The sequence below is a fragment of the Chionomys nivalis genome, chromosome 20 (genome assembly GCF_950005125.1).
Source record: "Chionomys nivalis chromosome 20, mChiNiv1.1, whole genome shotgun sequence".
NCBI classification, from domain to species: domain Eukaryota; kingdom Metazoa; phylum Chordata; class Mammalia; order Rodentia; family Cricetidae; genus Chionomys; species Chionomys nivalis.
Genome location: NC_080105.1, coordinates 7586938 through 7603077, shown reverse-complemented (window position 1 = coordinate 7603077; position 16140 = coordinate 7586938). Strand labels below are relative to the sequence as shown.

Sequence of the window (16140 nt, the reverse complement as noted above, 5' to 3'; positions counted from 1 at the left end):
TAGAAATGATAACCTTTGCTGACAGTACAGAGCAACTACTGACCTTGGAATTTTCTGCAAGGCATAATTCAGAGTACAAATGATGCATCACTGGAACACATTACTCAGATATTTTAGTAAAATTTTCACTGTATGATTGCTCTTGGAGAGCACCCAGGTTGCAGTCCACTCAGCCAAAAGGTGGCTCCCAGCCCTCTGTGACTCCAGTTGCAGAAGATATTATGCCCTCTTGTGACCTCTTTGGGCAGTGCAAACAGGTACTGCAGAGACAAGCATTCAGGCAAATCACCCACACATGTAAAATGAAAGTGAAGAGAGTTTTTAAATGTCCTGGGTATTATATTCTTCCTGACACACTCATGTACTATTCTAATGTGTTGGTTCATGTGTTATGCATTTTCTGCTAACATTCTTGTTCTTGATGATGTTTAAGACAGGTTCTCCATATGTATTCCTGGCTCTCCTGGAACTCATCATGTAGACTGTGCTGGCTTAAAAATATCCAAATGCTGCTGCATCCTTCATGTTGGGTTACAAGTGTGAATCACCAGCCCTGCTCCACCTTTTGGGGTAACTTCATTTTTATTGTTTTTGTTTTGTCAATGAGACAGAATCTCACTCGATAGCCAAACTATCCTAAATTTCACTATGTTGACTAGGTTGACTTTGAATTCTCAGATCTACATGTCTATACCTACTGAGTTCTGGAATTTAAGGCATGAATCATTATGCATGATATGGCTTTCTATGTGTTTTTAATAGATGGAGGATGTTGTTGAAGGCTGCTTGTTCAGTCCTGGCTGCCCAGACCACAAAATAATCACTCAGAAACTATATTATTTGTAATACTGTTTGGCCAATAGCTTAAGTGTATTTCTGGCTTATTCTTATATCTTAAATTAACCCATCTCTATTCATTTGTATATGGCCACGTGACGGTGGCTTACGAGTATGGACATGTCTGGTGTCTGTCTCCAGTTGGACTGCATGGTTTCTTCCTGTCTCAGCCTTCTTTCCACCAGCATTCAGTTTAGTTCTGCCTGCCTAGCTTTATTCTGTCTTATCACAGGCCAAAACGGCTTCTTTATTCATTAACCAATAAAAGCAACACACAGAGAGAAGGACTTCTCACACCAGGAGGAGAAGCTATATTCATAGGAAAGAATTTCGGTACTATGAACTTAACCTAGCTAATCCTTTTATTTTCATATGTGCTATGATCTGGATTCCATTTCCCAATTCAGAGTTACAGGGAAGTAATCCTTCGTTTCCATAAATATCCCAGGGATTCCTGTAGATTAACCTAAGTTTGGATAAGGTTTTCTATCCTACTAGGCAGAAGAGAAATATATTTTATATTCTTCTGTTTGGTTGTGTTAAGGACTATTAGGTAGTCTGTTCAGTACATTCAGGAAGTAGTTATGGCCAGGAGGATGTTCTGTTCCTCACAGAGACTCTTCTGCATGGACTCTTTGATCACGGTGCTGCTGGGGACCTGAAGTTCCTCTAATACTAAAATGGCAGAGCCTCAAGCACTTAGGAAGTGAATGATTATTCAGACATTTGCTTCAAATGACTAGTGTTCTTAATTAAAGCTCACCCTAGGTGTAAGAATTCTTGATTGAAGAGCTGTTGTCTTTCTAGCTTGAAGAAACTTCTTGAACAAAGTAATATATGGGTAAAGGCAAAGTGAAGCCACACTGCTATGTCGATAAGTGAGTTCAGAATGGACACCACCACTGAATATGGAAAAACTCCAAGGAAGATTCTAGGGTGAGTTAAGGAAATGGCATGCTCCTTCTTGGTTTTGTGTCTCTGATAATCTGTCTGGTGTTCCCCGTGTCTTTTTCTGTTGTAAATCTACTGGCTATTCATGCTGTGCATGTTCCTGTAGACAGTCCAGGTTTTAGCATTTAACCACTTATAGTAGTCTTCAGACACATCTAAATATAATGCTATTACAAGTGCCAAAATAAAATTTCCAAGGTACTTCAGAAGTTAACCTTATTAATAGCAAAGTCTCAAAGACTTTGTCTAAACTATTCCAGTTATTTGAATGTACTTATATATTTAAGTCTCCAGATATTCTTTAAACAAGGATAACTGAAAAAAAAGATTCAAAATGATGTACACAGAACAGAATATACTGAGGTTAATGTTTAAATTCATAATTGCTCTAAATGCTGCATTTCAGGATCACACACGAATGTAACTCAGAAATTATACCCAGACTTTTGTCTTCATTTCATATTTGGAGGATTTCAGAATATGCTACCTGAAAACATGGTGATCAGACAACATTTTGAGCACAAGAATGAATATGAAGACGGCCTCTGGTCTTCCTCTGATGCTCATACAACCTAGAAAGGACTTTATGACAATTTCCTGAAACATGTCAGAAGCACCACATAGCCCTCCATAGAGGAAAGAGCAGCTTCATATCTGAAGACTGATGAAGGCACACATGGAGGACATGAGCAAAAGCTCTATTTGTATTCCCCTGCTTGACTCATGCTGATAATCTGTCTGGTGTTCCCCGTGTCTTTTTCTGTTGTAAATCTACTGGCTATTCATGCTGATTTTAATTTTTCCCATGCTCTATAATGTTCCACTTTTCATCAACTTGGTAAAAAATCTCAGGTCTAAGCACTGTTGAAGGATTCCCTTCCTCAGGAAGGCTCTGGAGTTGTGAAAGATTGTGCTAGGTAAGTCTTCGTGCTTTTCTCTTCTTAAGTTCTGTTATGTTGTGGAGTCCCCAACAGGAACCTAAGATGGATGAAATGAGAAAGTAGTTTTTCCTCTGCATTCACTGTGTTTCTTCTAAAACTTCTATTTGTCAGCCAAATGATTATGCTTTTTTGTAAAAAAAAAAAAAGTGCTCTCATCTTCACAAACCTCTCCTATTAGAGACACCATAAAGCTGCTTATTCTCTCTTCTAAGGGTATCTTGGAGGTTTGTTAATTGGATGCTTTTGACCCTATAAGCTCATATGGATCTTATATTATTAAGGGTGTGCCCTTGTTGGAGTAAGTGTGTCCTTGTTGGGGGATGTGTGTGGGAGAACTTGGTGGTGTTGTATACTCAAGCCATGCCTAGTGTTTCAGAGCACGTTTTCTTCCCTGTGGGATCAAGATGTAGCTCCTTCTCCACTTTCAGATCCTTCTAAAGTACCGTATCTACCTGTATGCCTCATTGTCCTGCAGTGATGAAAATAGACTATAAACCTCTGAACCTGTGAGTCACGCCCTATTAAATATTTTCCTTCATTAGAGTTGCTGTGGTTATGGTGTCTCTTCACAGAAATAAAAACTTTAAAACTCTAAGACAGGAAATATCCAAAAATAATTACAGAGTCCACAGGGAATAAAAAAAAACAATAATCAGTTTTAAAATTAAGTAACCGATTTCAAGCCAGCCTGTTCTACAGAGTGAGTTCCAGGATAGGCTCCAAAACTACACAAAGAAAACTTGTCCCGAAAAATCAAAATAAAATTAAGTAACTGAATCACATGGCTTCCCAATTGTTTGTGTTTCAGTCAGGTTCTAGGCTACTTTCACAGTCAAATATTTATTCACTGGATGATAGAAAATTAAATGCCACTTAAGATGACCTTTCCCTGAAGATAATGAAAACATTTGTGGAAATGCTAAAAAAGAATCACAGGTATTATGTAATTCATCCTAAAAAAGGAAAAAAGAAGACAATTCAAAGCACAAGTGAATCAACTAGGCCAGGCCCCTTATCTGGGTCTGCAGAAAAAAAAAATGCTTCTAGTCCATTATCAAAAAATCTAAGTTGCACTGACAGTGACTTTCTCATACTTTTCTTCCAAAAGATAAAACTTTACATCAGATTTTAATGTTATTGAGCTGTGACCTTTTACATAGACAGTTTTGAAATTCTTTGAGAATTTAATACATGTATACAGTGACTTTGTTCATATTTGCCTTTATTCCTTTTCAATGGTTCCTGATGCACTCTCTTAATTCCAACATTCCTAACCCCATGCCTGTTTTTGTTTTAAATAACCTACCTAGGGTGACACTGCATGCCCATATGCTCATGTGTAAGAGCCATTACTAAGTTTGCTCAAACCACCTGGTATTCACACCCTAAATTAAACTGACATTTCCTCCTCAAAAAACCATCAACTGTCACCAGTTTCTCAGTAATGCGTGGGGGCCTGTGAGTGCCTTTCTCTTCCGTGCCTTATTGTTGACTGCCTTGATTTTGGAGTTCATGAGTATAGTAGTCCTTTACTGTTTTATTTCAAGCTTTCTAATACCAGCATTTCAGAGGTAATCAAATTTGACATTAAAATACAAATAAGTGTTGACAAGAAATCTGAAGAAACTATTAATGTTTTTAATTTGACTGATTATGTTCCCACATTTATGAGCTATAATTAAAATAATCAAGGCAGTACTATATCATAATCTGACTGTTGCTTTGTATACTTGAAAAGGTTTGAGATAATTTCTTATATGATAATTTCTAAAACACACAACCAGAAACTGAATGTAACAAAAGACCACTGGAAACTGAACTGAGCCTACATCTCCATCTTGATATTCCAGATAAGCATGATTTCATTTGTTGTTTTAAAAACTGATCAGCCTGATATCTGGGACATGATTTTGAGTTTTCCCCAGTTCCTCTCTTACAGATTATCAGAGAGATTTACATTATTATTGTGATTATTCCTAGTACTTGAATTGGCATTTTGGAGACAATTCATTTTGGCGGGATACCTTGCTCAGCCTAGATATAGTGGAATGGGCCTCAGTCCTGCCTCAAACTGATGTGTCAGACTTTTTGTCTCCACTTGGGAAGCCTTACACTTTCTGAGGAGTTTATGGAGGCTGGGGTGAAAGGAAGGTGGGGAGAGCAGGAAGAGGTGAGGGAGTGGGAACTGGGATATTATTGTAAAATAAGAAAAGATTGTTCTAAAAATAAATTTAATAAAAAATAAAAAAGAAAGTAGGTGATGTATCTAGTTGGAGGAAACATCGTAGGGAACATACTTGAATGGATATATGTTGTCATTAACCATATCCTACCCATCTCTTCTCCTGCATGACTATGAATTATAACCTCTGAAATTGTGATAAAATAAACATTACCACCCTTTAAAAATATCATATACAGTGTGGGTTTGATTTCTCAAAGTAGGATACCCATTGTACTACTTCCTATACTTCCATGATGACATGGAATGACAATCATTAAAGCATTAACAAATAGAGGCTTTCCTCACATATTGTCTATCTCCATCCATCCATCCATCCATCCATCCATATATCCATCCATCCATCCATCCATCCGGGTTTTATTCTCCATATTTTCCCACCCAAAAGATTGGTAATTCATATCTTCTCCATCACTTGCTTAAATTTAGCATTCCTTAAGTCTCTGACTCTGTGACACTAGAAATATTGTGGAAAGGGTCTTGGATAAAAAAAAAATGTAAGTTGTACTGAAAACAAAATACCAACATCAAACAACTTTACAAACACATTATCTTAGCTTGTTTCTTTATATGACAAATGTAATATAGAAATAATGAATTCAAAGAGTTGATATATTCAGTTTTTATTGCTTCTCTGACACGAAGTTCAAAAAACTTTTTCTGACTAAATACATTTTGTAAAGAGATAAAATCTGTAGAGTTTTCTAAATGGAAATGGAAAGATGTGAACAAAGCCAGAAAATAGACTTATCATAAATCAGAAGGTTTATGGAAGAATCAAGATCATATGTGAAACTGCAGTATCCATTAAAATTCCATAGGACAAAATTCACTACACTTGTATATAATTAGAATGCAATTCTCTCTTTAGAATAAGGGTGATAGAATATGCCACTTATGTAACTCTCTGTTTGGAATGCAGGTGATAGAAGATGCCACTTAGGTTCAACTTTTTATACAGAGAAAAGGAAAACACATGCTAGAACTTGCTTTTGAACCTTAACATGGCCTGCAAAGAGACTGTCTTGGTCAGGGAGTAATCTGTCTCTCAACTGCTTGAAGTACAAAAGACTTTCAAAATATCAATGAAACATCCTGTCAAAGCTTGACACATGACATTGTAGGCTATGAGAACATCTGGGATCAATCTGACTTCTATAAAAGTTGGAAGGAAGGTCATATACTTACTTAAACCTTCATGACAGGAGGCCGCGATGGAGCGCAGCCCGGGCGGGCGCCGGCGCTGGAGCCCGAACACCGGGTGGAGCGGGAGCCGAAGCAGGAGCCGCAGCCTCAGCCCGCGCCAGGCCGGGGCAGGGGCCCGCAGGGCCGGGCTGCTTGCAGCGGCGGCGCCCGAGCCCCCCAGCGGCTGAGCCGTGACCTCCAGCCCCGCACGCGGTTACCGGGACCCAGCGCGCGGCGACCGCTCCAACCCGGGGCCCCCTAAGATCTGCTTGCTGCAACCACACACCTGAAGACAGAGAGCGACCCAGCTTCGGGGCGGTAGCCCTCCCTGCTGCTCCGGTACACAGGATCCCCCAAACCTAGGACAGCGAGAGCAGACCCTCTTGCTAACGAGAAGCCGCGGGCACCCCAAAGCCCCGGGACCTGGGCAACCGAGCCCCTAGCGACGCCCTCCGCGTCCCGGCTTATGGTGGTGGTGGTGCCCTGAGCCCATCTCGGGCCAGGCTGACGAAGACCGACAGGGCGCCCAGACCCCCTGCCGCGGCGTCCCCGCGGCCCCAGCCCAGGGAGAAGATGAGCGTGGGCTGCCCAGAGCCTGAACCGCTCCACTCCCTGCCTTGCTGCGGGCCGGGGGCCGCCCCTGTACCAGGTGCAGGTGTGCCCCTCCTCACAGAAGACATGCAAGCACGGACACTGCGCACACTGACTGCCAGCGACCTTACCAAGCACTACGCTTGTCCGGGAGCTGGGTAAAGGGACCTACGGGAAGGTTGACCTGGTGGCTTACAAGGGCACAGGCACCAAAATGGCGCTGAAATTTGTGAATAAGAGCAAGACAAAGCTGAAGAATTTCCTGCGTGAAGTGAGCATCACCAACAGCCTGTCATCCAGCCCCTTCATCATCAAGGTCTTCGACGTGGTCTTCGAGACTGAGGAATGCTATGTCTTTGCCCAGGAGTGCGCGCCTGCTGGAGACCTGTTTGACATCATCCCTCCCCAGGTGGGCCTCCCCGAGGACACGGTGAAGCGCTGTGTGCAGCAGCTGGGTCTGGCGCTGGACTTCATGCACAGCAGACAGCTAGTGCACCGCGACATCAAACCCGAGAACGTGCTGCTGTGTGACCGTGAGTGCCGCCGTGTGAAGCTGGCGGACTTCGGCATGACGCGGCGCGTGGGCTGCCGTGTGAAGCGTGGGAGCGGCACTATACCCTACACAGCGCCCGAGGTGTGCCAGGCGGGCCGTGCCGATGGCTTCGCGGTGGACACAGGCGTGGATGTGTGGGCGTTCGGAGTGCTTATCTTCTGTGTGCTCACCGGCAACTTCCCGTGGGAGGCTGCGTCGGGCGCCGATGCCTTCTTCGAGGAGTTCCTGCGCTGGCAGCGGGGCCTCCTGCCGGGGCTGCCTTCGCAGTGGCGCCGCTTCACCGAGCCTGCACTGCGCATGTTCCAGCGGCTGCTGGCTCTGGAGCCCGAGCTTCGCGGGCCGGCCAAGGAGGTCTTCCGCTTCCTCAAACAGGAGCTCACATCTGAACTTCGGCGGCGGCCTTCGCACCGTGCACGCAAACCTCCTGGGGACCGCCTGCCCGGGCCCCTGCGCCTCGAGGCTCCTGCACCGCTCAAGCGCACCGTGCTCACCGAGAGTGGCAGCGGTTCACGGTCCTCGCCGCCCAGCGTGGTGCCCGTTCCGGTGCCCGTGCCCGTGCCTGAGGCTGGTCTGGCTCTGTCCGCTCCCTCGGGCAGGACCGATGGCCGTGCAGACAAGAGCAAAGGGCAGGTGGTGCTGGCCATGGCCATCGAATTCTGCGTCTGAGCTGCTAGGAGCACCGCAGTCGCTGCGGGGAAGCCGCGTATGCTCCAACCCATACTGGGGACAGGGAGCAGCCACAGCGCGGTGGGAGGGAGTAGTGTAGAATAAGAGGCCCAGACACCCGGGTCGGTGGTGGGCTGGTGACATAGTTAGCGGATGACCATGTGTGTGGCCAGCCTCAGCCCAGAGGAGCCGAGGCCCCTGACAAAGGCTGGGAGCTTGTGGGCCAGACTGAGCTCTGGAACCTGGACACTTCTGGCGCTTCACACCCCTTGGCAGATCACCCTACAATCTTCCATCCAAACCTGGGCCCAGAAAGGGGCCTTTGGTGTTGGGCAGAGATGAGCACGAGACCCTTAGAAACTGGCTGGGAACAGGCACTGGGTTGACAACAGTGGTGCCCAGGAGGTCAGAGGGAGAGGCCAAGCCCCCTAAAGGTAGCAAAAGTTGTGTGCAGGAACAGACCCGAATATTAGAGATGCCCCCTCACCTCTTCCTGCTGATGGGTACTTAGATCCCAGAAGGGAGAGCCATTACCGCAGCCACGAGGCCATTGGGAACAGAGTTCCAGTAGGTACCCCTCCTGAGGGTATAGGGGAACAGATGGCAGGAGAACGGGAGGCTTGGCACTCCTGTGTCTCTAGGGTAAGGGGGTGCATTCACAGCCCAGCTGCTCCTTCCTGGGCACTCAGCAAGCAGGGAAACAGTTGCGCTAGTTATTCCTGGGGTTTGTCAATCACGTGTGTGAGCCTCACGGTTCTAGGGCAGTACCCTTGCAGGGGAGGAGCGCATCCGTGGATGGGACAGGAAGTCGTTGAAGTCAGAGTGAGTGTGATGTGTGTCTGGTGACTTTGAGGGTCCGGACACCTCACCAGGCAGCTGCCAAGAGCCAGGCCTGTGTTTTACCACACTCCTCAGGGAATCCCAGGAGACACCTGCTGTTGGCTCAGGTTCTTCGGCAGCAAAACAGGATTTCACCTTGCCCCTGCTCTCCTTTGGGACTCCTACTCAATGTGGAGGGTTAAGGAACCCCTGTAATAACCTCAGCACAGGGAGGCTGTGCCTTCTGCCTGGCACCACCCAACTGGCCAGCCTGGGTTGCCTCTCTTAGGGTCCCTCCAAAAGTTCTGGGTCATTCTAAGAGGTTCCATAGTGGGGCTGGCTGGCTAGCTGCAAGAGGCACCAACCACCCCTCAGCCTGGAGCCCCCACCTCTCTACATAACCCCTTGCTCCCACCACAAAGGGCTATAGGTCTCCCTGCCCTGCCTGAGTCCAGTTTACAAACTGTGGTTGCTCCAGGGCCTGGTCCCACTTTCCTGGGGTGCCACCACTTCCCTAGTGGACACAGGACCCACATGCCAGGTAAGTAGCAAACCCCTCCTCCTGCCGAGAGCCGAATCTCAGAAGGCCCCCATCACTGCCCTGGCCCACTTGGGGCCACCAGGCCCTCCTTCCCAGCCGCTACTTCTCCTCTTGCCTTAGGCCTCTCCACCCTGATCTGCAATAACAAGGAAGCGAGATTCCACAGTAGACATCCCGCGTCCCATGTGCACCCTCTCTCTGTTGAGATCCTGTGTGGGAGGCCTCTCCCTTGTAGTATCTGGTAGTCCTCAGAAGAGACATTAGGTATGTAGCCCAGCCCTATCCTTCAGAGGCAGCAACCAGCCTGACCCTGAACCGGACTCAGGCTGGGTCAGGCTCCGCTCTTGCTGCCACCACTGGTACTGTCTCTGTCTGTTGGGTTGGGACCCTTTGCCCCTTAGGAAAGGTGTTGGTTACAGATGTTTACCTCAGTTTGTCACTGTTGAAGAAACAAAATAATAATAATAATAGCAAAAAAATAACATCGTAGACATGGAGACTTAGAAGACAAAACCCACAGGAGAAACCTCCCCCTTTGCAGTTTTTCTGTGAAGGTATGGTTTGTTCATGTACGCACACGTATGTGTGTGTCTCTGTCTCACCCCAGGGCAGGCCAGATCATCCATTGACACCTGTCCCAGCCTGTGTGTCCCTCACACTGCCCCTGTCCTTTGGTGCTTCCCAGGGGCCCCTTGAACTGGCTTGTGGGCTGTAGGGGAGCTTCCTGGATAGGAAGTGGGGCCTTCAGTTAGCTAGAGGTCTCCCACCAGATCCTGTGACTAGAGGGCCCCAGGCTGTGTGATGCTCCCTGAGCCCACAACACAGTGCTGGTGGTTGGCATCTGTCCAAGTCTGGGGCAGGGCCTGGGTTGAACCCAAGCCCTTGAGCCTCATGCTCCTGTCTTGCCTCCCCTACCCCATGTCTTTGTAAATACTCTGGCATCCTTTGGCCCTGGGGAGGTTTTTAAATGTGTTATTTACATCTCTAACTATGACAATTGCTATAAAATAAAAATTTAGAAAGATAAAAAAAAACCTTCATGACAAAAAGGATACATAATCTAATGAAATATTCATGAAATCGTTTCTGAGGGACTGGCTCAAAAGAAGCACTAGGATGTTTGGTTATCACAAACACAGCTCTCACAAATATCACAGACTGGAGATGGTGAATGATAGGTTTTGCTGAAAAAACTATGTACGAGAGAAGCAGTGCTTTATGGCCGAGTCACTCACCATGCTGGAGCTGTGCTTACAGAGGAGGTGAACAATAAAGTTTGCTTCACCAGGAACTTCAGCACTGGTGTGCAGCTTTAGTGCCTTTGCAGAGCTCCATGGTAGACTGTGATCTTGTGGAACCAACTAATATTTTAAGGAAAGGATGAAATATTATGTAAAAACTTCCTTTTTGACATAAATATTTTCTGTTATTTTTGAGATTATAATTACATTATTTCCTCTTCTCTTTAATCTTTGCAAAACCTCCCTACACTCTCCCTTGCTGTTTCTCATGTATGGCCTCTCTTTTCCTTCATTGTTGTTACGTGCATATACATGTATACATGTAGTTTTACAGTCCTAAATGTAAGCTTTCTGGACTCATTATTTGATATGGGATTACAACAGGTGTGCTCTTCCCTGGGTGGAAGTATTTCCTTAAGTCTCAGAAAGTTCTAAGGAAAGAGTTAGGAAGTTCATAAGACTCAGCATTTAAATTATGGCTGGGAAAGCTGGAACTTAAAAGAATAATAAGGCCCTTCTGCTCCCAAGCTTACATAGGTTTTAAGTTAGAACTGAAGAAATGAGAACCTCCGTCTCAGTCAGTTGCAAACAAGTCATGCAGACATGTTCATGGTTCTAGTTTTCCTGAGTCCCCCATTCTAATGGGAGCCTTTGTGATACCACACATTTGTTATTCATATTCCTGTAAGTAATCCCATACCTATACTCCTGTATTAATCTCAATAAACTCATTAATTTGAGGAAATAGGAATTACACAGTCTTCCCTGGATGTCAGATAAAGAAAGGGGGAACTGATAAGTAAAACAAATGGCTGTCTTCAAGTTTCCTTTTTATTTTCTGTACTAAGACAAAAGCTTAGGAGGCTTTTCCTTCCACCAGCAGGCTGTCTCCTCCAGCTGTCCGGTTCAGGACAGATAGGTTAACGGTCAGTTCTGAACATGGTCACCTGAAGCTGCAGGTGATTACAGCTCATGTGAGTGAGCAGTGGCTGGGTCATGCCTTAAGACAGCATGTCACAGCAGTCCTCCTCACTCTCAGGCAGGACATTCAGACCCATTTCCATGACGTTTCCCCTGTCTAGGGGAATGGTTGGTCTACAGGTCCTAATTAAGAATGAACATTCATGGACATTTCAACATTTTGAAATTATGAGGTTGTGCATTTGCTGCTATGCACTCCATAAATAAGAGCCTCTGACCAAGCCTGACAGCTGAAGACGTCTATCCATAGAATCAGAAATAGTTACGAAGCAGTTACTCTTGTCACACAAAGTAACAACATTAACGTCATCTTAAAGGACTCTATGCCTCATCCAGCCATGCTCTTTTGACCATGGACGCAGTGCCAGGTACTAATTCCTACCTAGAGTGCAGGCCTCACCAGATCAGCAGAAAGTTAAATACACAATAACTCTCAAGTCACCATTGCACCAGTGATTTTCTCATATTGTGTAATCCCCATTTAAATGATATTTTATTATACCAAAATAAAAAGTTTTAATTTCATATGATCCTATTTGTTGATTGTTTTTGTCTCATTTACTGAATAGACAAGAGTCCTACTCAGAAAACCCTTTCCTATGCTTAAAACTTGGAAGATTTTCTCTACTGTATTCTTTGGCATTTTTAGGGAATCACGTCTCATTTTGACATCCATGACACATTTGGTGCAGTTTGTGTATGGTAGAAGTTCAAGAGCAGAGTTTCATTTTCTACATGCTGAAAACAATTTCTCATAATCGGCATATCTGAGACAGTGTCTCAAATGCCAACAAACATATGGAATACAAATATGTGTGTAAAGTTACCCTAGTTACACACAAGTACATGCTGCTTACCAAGTGGACCACTTTGAGATACCCAAGCATGTAGTAATACAAGGTCAAATTCTGACCGTGGTAACAATCTGCATAAGAATAAATTTCAACAGGACTTATAGCCTGACACAAATACTCTAGATTGTGTTGTCATTTTCTTGAGTCCCAAGACCCATTTCTCACAACGTATAATAATATTTGGAGTGCCCATAATTTCAGCTCTGAGTGTCTCTTTAATGATTACATTTTTTACCAAATCTAAATTTTTCTAAATGCTGCATAGGGAGTGAGGAAAAAAGAACACATATGCTATGATCATTGTAAAATAAAATATCTTAGTTACTGTGGATGCTATAATAATAGCTGTGGCTGAAAATTTAACATAGACCTACCAGCTGTATCACTCCTGGATGTGCATACTTTCCAGGGGAGTTCACTATACTGAATCACATATGTGTGTGTGTGTGTGTGTGTGAGTTTGAGTGTAATTCTTATCATTGCACTTCCTATAACAAATGATTCAGGGAATAAGATTAGATAAACACCAATATATGCATGGATAAAGAAAACATTATATGCATAAATCATGCAAGATAATCAACAAATAAAATTATAGAAAAAAATTACGTAATTCTCAAGAAAGTTGTTCCAATCATCTATAACAAGTCAAAGACATAGACAACTCTCCAAAATACAAATAACACATATCTTCTTTCATAAATGGAATCTAGAAAAAATAGGAAAGAATGAAAAATTTTGCAGAACTGTGAGGGCAAATATTTTAGATGGAGGGAGTACAACAGGGAAACGAGCAGGTGCACACAAATAAACTTTATGGAATAAAGTTAAACAATAATTAGAAAAATAAAAATTAAATGATTTTATATGAAAGTGAATACATTCGGATTTTGTTTGTATCTCCCACAATAAGATCTCATGCCATAACATGGCCCATGGTATCCAGAACTCCCTGTGTAGCCCACACTGTTCTAAAACTCATGTCTCCCAAGGGCTTGGATAAAGTAGATTTACAATTTGTGACATAAATTTTTATATAAATACTAAAAGGAAAGTGAATAAGAAGCCATTAATCAATTTTTTAAACTTAATAAATTGAAAATAAACATGACAAGAAGCAAGAGAAAGATACATATCTAAATAACACTGATACATCTCTAGGCACACTAGCAAAGAAAAATGAAAGACTATTAAAGTTACTCAAGTAGGCAATGAGAAAGTGGGCATTGCAGATCCCACAGGTGCTAAGATGAAGTAAGGAAATATGGACAAAGCTAGGCTTATGAATTTAAAACTTGGATGAAATACTAATGTAATAATGCTGTCCTTTCAGAATGGCATCCTGTCATCCTGACTCTTCACAGCAGGCATCTAAGCCTCACGAGAACTTGGGCTGTGAGGAATCAGTAGGCTCTGAGAAGACTGCCCCAGCCCTCACTGGAGCTGGGCTAAGGCCCCGATTGTGAGGAGATTGGGGTCTTCCACATGTGGGGCCCACCCCAGACAGATGCTGAGCCCGGCCTCGCTAATCTGTGGCTGCTCTCACCTTGTGGAACTCCACCGGCCTCTTCCTCCACAAGGCCTCAGCAGTTCCTTAGCACTTCCTAGCCTGAACCTGCTCAGTATCACAGACAGGAAGAACAAGGTCAAGTCTGAGTGGTTAAGAGTCTCTGACTGGATGCTCATTGGACCAGAATGCATCAGAGGCAGACTAAAACCTCACACACCATTTATGATTGGATGTATTGGCTGTGGCTCTATTTGGTGGTTGTCACTTTCTGGTGGGATGTGACTTTGGTGGGAAAGGTCTGAGGTGTCTCTAGCAGGATAAACATTGTGGAGCATCTGAACACTGGGTTCTACACGCCACAGACTTGCAGCTCAGCACAGGACAAGTGCAGTGATCAGGTCTCCATGGTCTGTCTGCTCTTGAGGGACAGAGAGAGGGCCTTGTGGTCAGAGCTGCACACCTACCATCCCACAGTTTTTGTTCTGTCTCACCTTGGCTCTTCTCACCTCTTCTCGCCTGACCTAGCCTCACAATATCTTACCTGACACAGAAAACCCACTTGACTGTGGCTGTGAGGTGACAGGATATTGCAGATTTATTGCAAAGTAGAGAAAATAAAATTGACCACCAGATAGTCACATTTTCAAAATCACACAGTTACTTGTATGTGACAGGGACTTTACCCAAGTCAAGGTCGCACACAGCTAGAATAAAGTTGTTTCTTTCCACAGAACTGATTGTGTTTGGTCCCAGTGTGGAAGAGGTACCACCATTCTGAGGTCAACATATCCTTGAAACACACCAGGTCATTTAACTCAGAAGTTTTTATTATTATTATTATCAAATTTCTCTCTGCAGTGATTGTTCCTTTCTGATTAGCTAAGAAAAGTCAAGGTTAATAAAACATTGTGTAATTTATTTCTGGGGATCTTTATTATCTCTTTCTCTTTGTTTAATATATCCTTTATAGATTGATTTGATCTTTCTATAACTGCCTTACCTGGATTATGTGATATACCTGTAATATACTTTATATAATTAGCAAAAACCTGCTTCATTTTCTTAAAGATATATGCTGGAGCTTTGTCTGTCTTTATTTGTGCAGGTATACTCAAGATAATAATAATGTAGAGTAAATGTATGATTATCAAATCAGCCTTTGGTGAACCCAAAACAGTTGTCCATTGACAACCTTAACAGGAAAAAGTCTGCTATTACCCACAAACTCTGAGGAACTCTGAAACACAGGCTGCAACTACATAGAGAGGACCAAGATGTGAGTGATCACCCCAACAGTGGGGCCCCCTAATATAGGCCCTCCCTACTAGGGCAAAAGCCCGGGTCTTTTCCCCAACTGCTCAGCTCTCTAGCCAGACAGCAGGCAAGCTCCCTGCAGGTTGGCTACTCCAACACCCCCATACTACCGATAAGGCCCTGTAAGCTATGAGTCCCACTCCACCCCCCTCCAAATTCCTATCCTCCCCTCCACCCCACAACCTCAAAGGAACTCTGGATCACAGGCTGCAATTACACAGAGAGGACCAAGAGAGAAACTCTGAAACACAAACTGCAGCTTCACATAATGGACCAAGAGAGTGAACCAAGAGGTTGAACCAAGTGAGCAGGCCAAGAGAAATCTCAGCAATTCCCCGAGACAAAAATAGCAACAGTACAGAACAGACCTAGAACAATTTAAAAAGATGTAAACAGCAACTATTAGGATTGGACCAACAGGCAAAGACACTGATAGCACCAATTAGAAGAAAAGATGAGTAGATCCCAATGCAAGAATTCATTCAACAAGGGAAAAAGCAACATGGTAACACCAGAACCCTGTGGTCATATGCCAGGAAGACTTGATCACCCTAACCCAGAAGAAGCAGAAGAAAATAATTTTAAAATATAAATTTATGAGGGATGATAGAGGTGTTTAAAGAGGAAATGAAAAATTCTCTTAAAGAAATGGAGGAAAAGACAAACAAAAATGGAAGAAATCAATAAATCTCTTAAAGTATCCCAGGGAAACAAAGAAAAGAAGAATCAAACAGCTGAAACAAACAGTTCAAACAGCTCAAGACTTGAAAACTGAAATAGAGACAATAAAGGAAACACAAACAGTGGGAATTCTGTATATGGAAAACCTGGGTAAACAAATGGGAACTACAGTTGGGAGCCTAACCAACAGAGTACAAGAGATGGAAGAGAGAGTCTCAGGTGTGGAAGATACT

General features: G+C 43.9%; 3 pseudogenes; 2 read left to right on the top strand and 1 right to left on the bottom strand.

Annotated features, from left to right (window-relative positions):
• The window catches only part of LOC130862662 (non-receptor tyrosine-protein kinase TNK1-like), a 618047-nt pseudogene that overhangs the window by 416903 nt on the left and 185004 nt on the right, over nt 1-16140 (top strand).
• The window catches only part of LOC130863092 (ankyrin repeat and LEM domain-containing protein 1-like), a 111465-nt pseudogene that overhangs the window by 34043 nt on the left and 61282 nt on the right, over nt 1-16140 (bottom strand).
• LOC130862667 (serine/threonine-protein kinase SBK1-like) lies at nt 6676-7966 on the top strand (annotated as a pseudogene).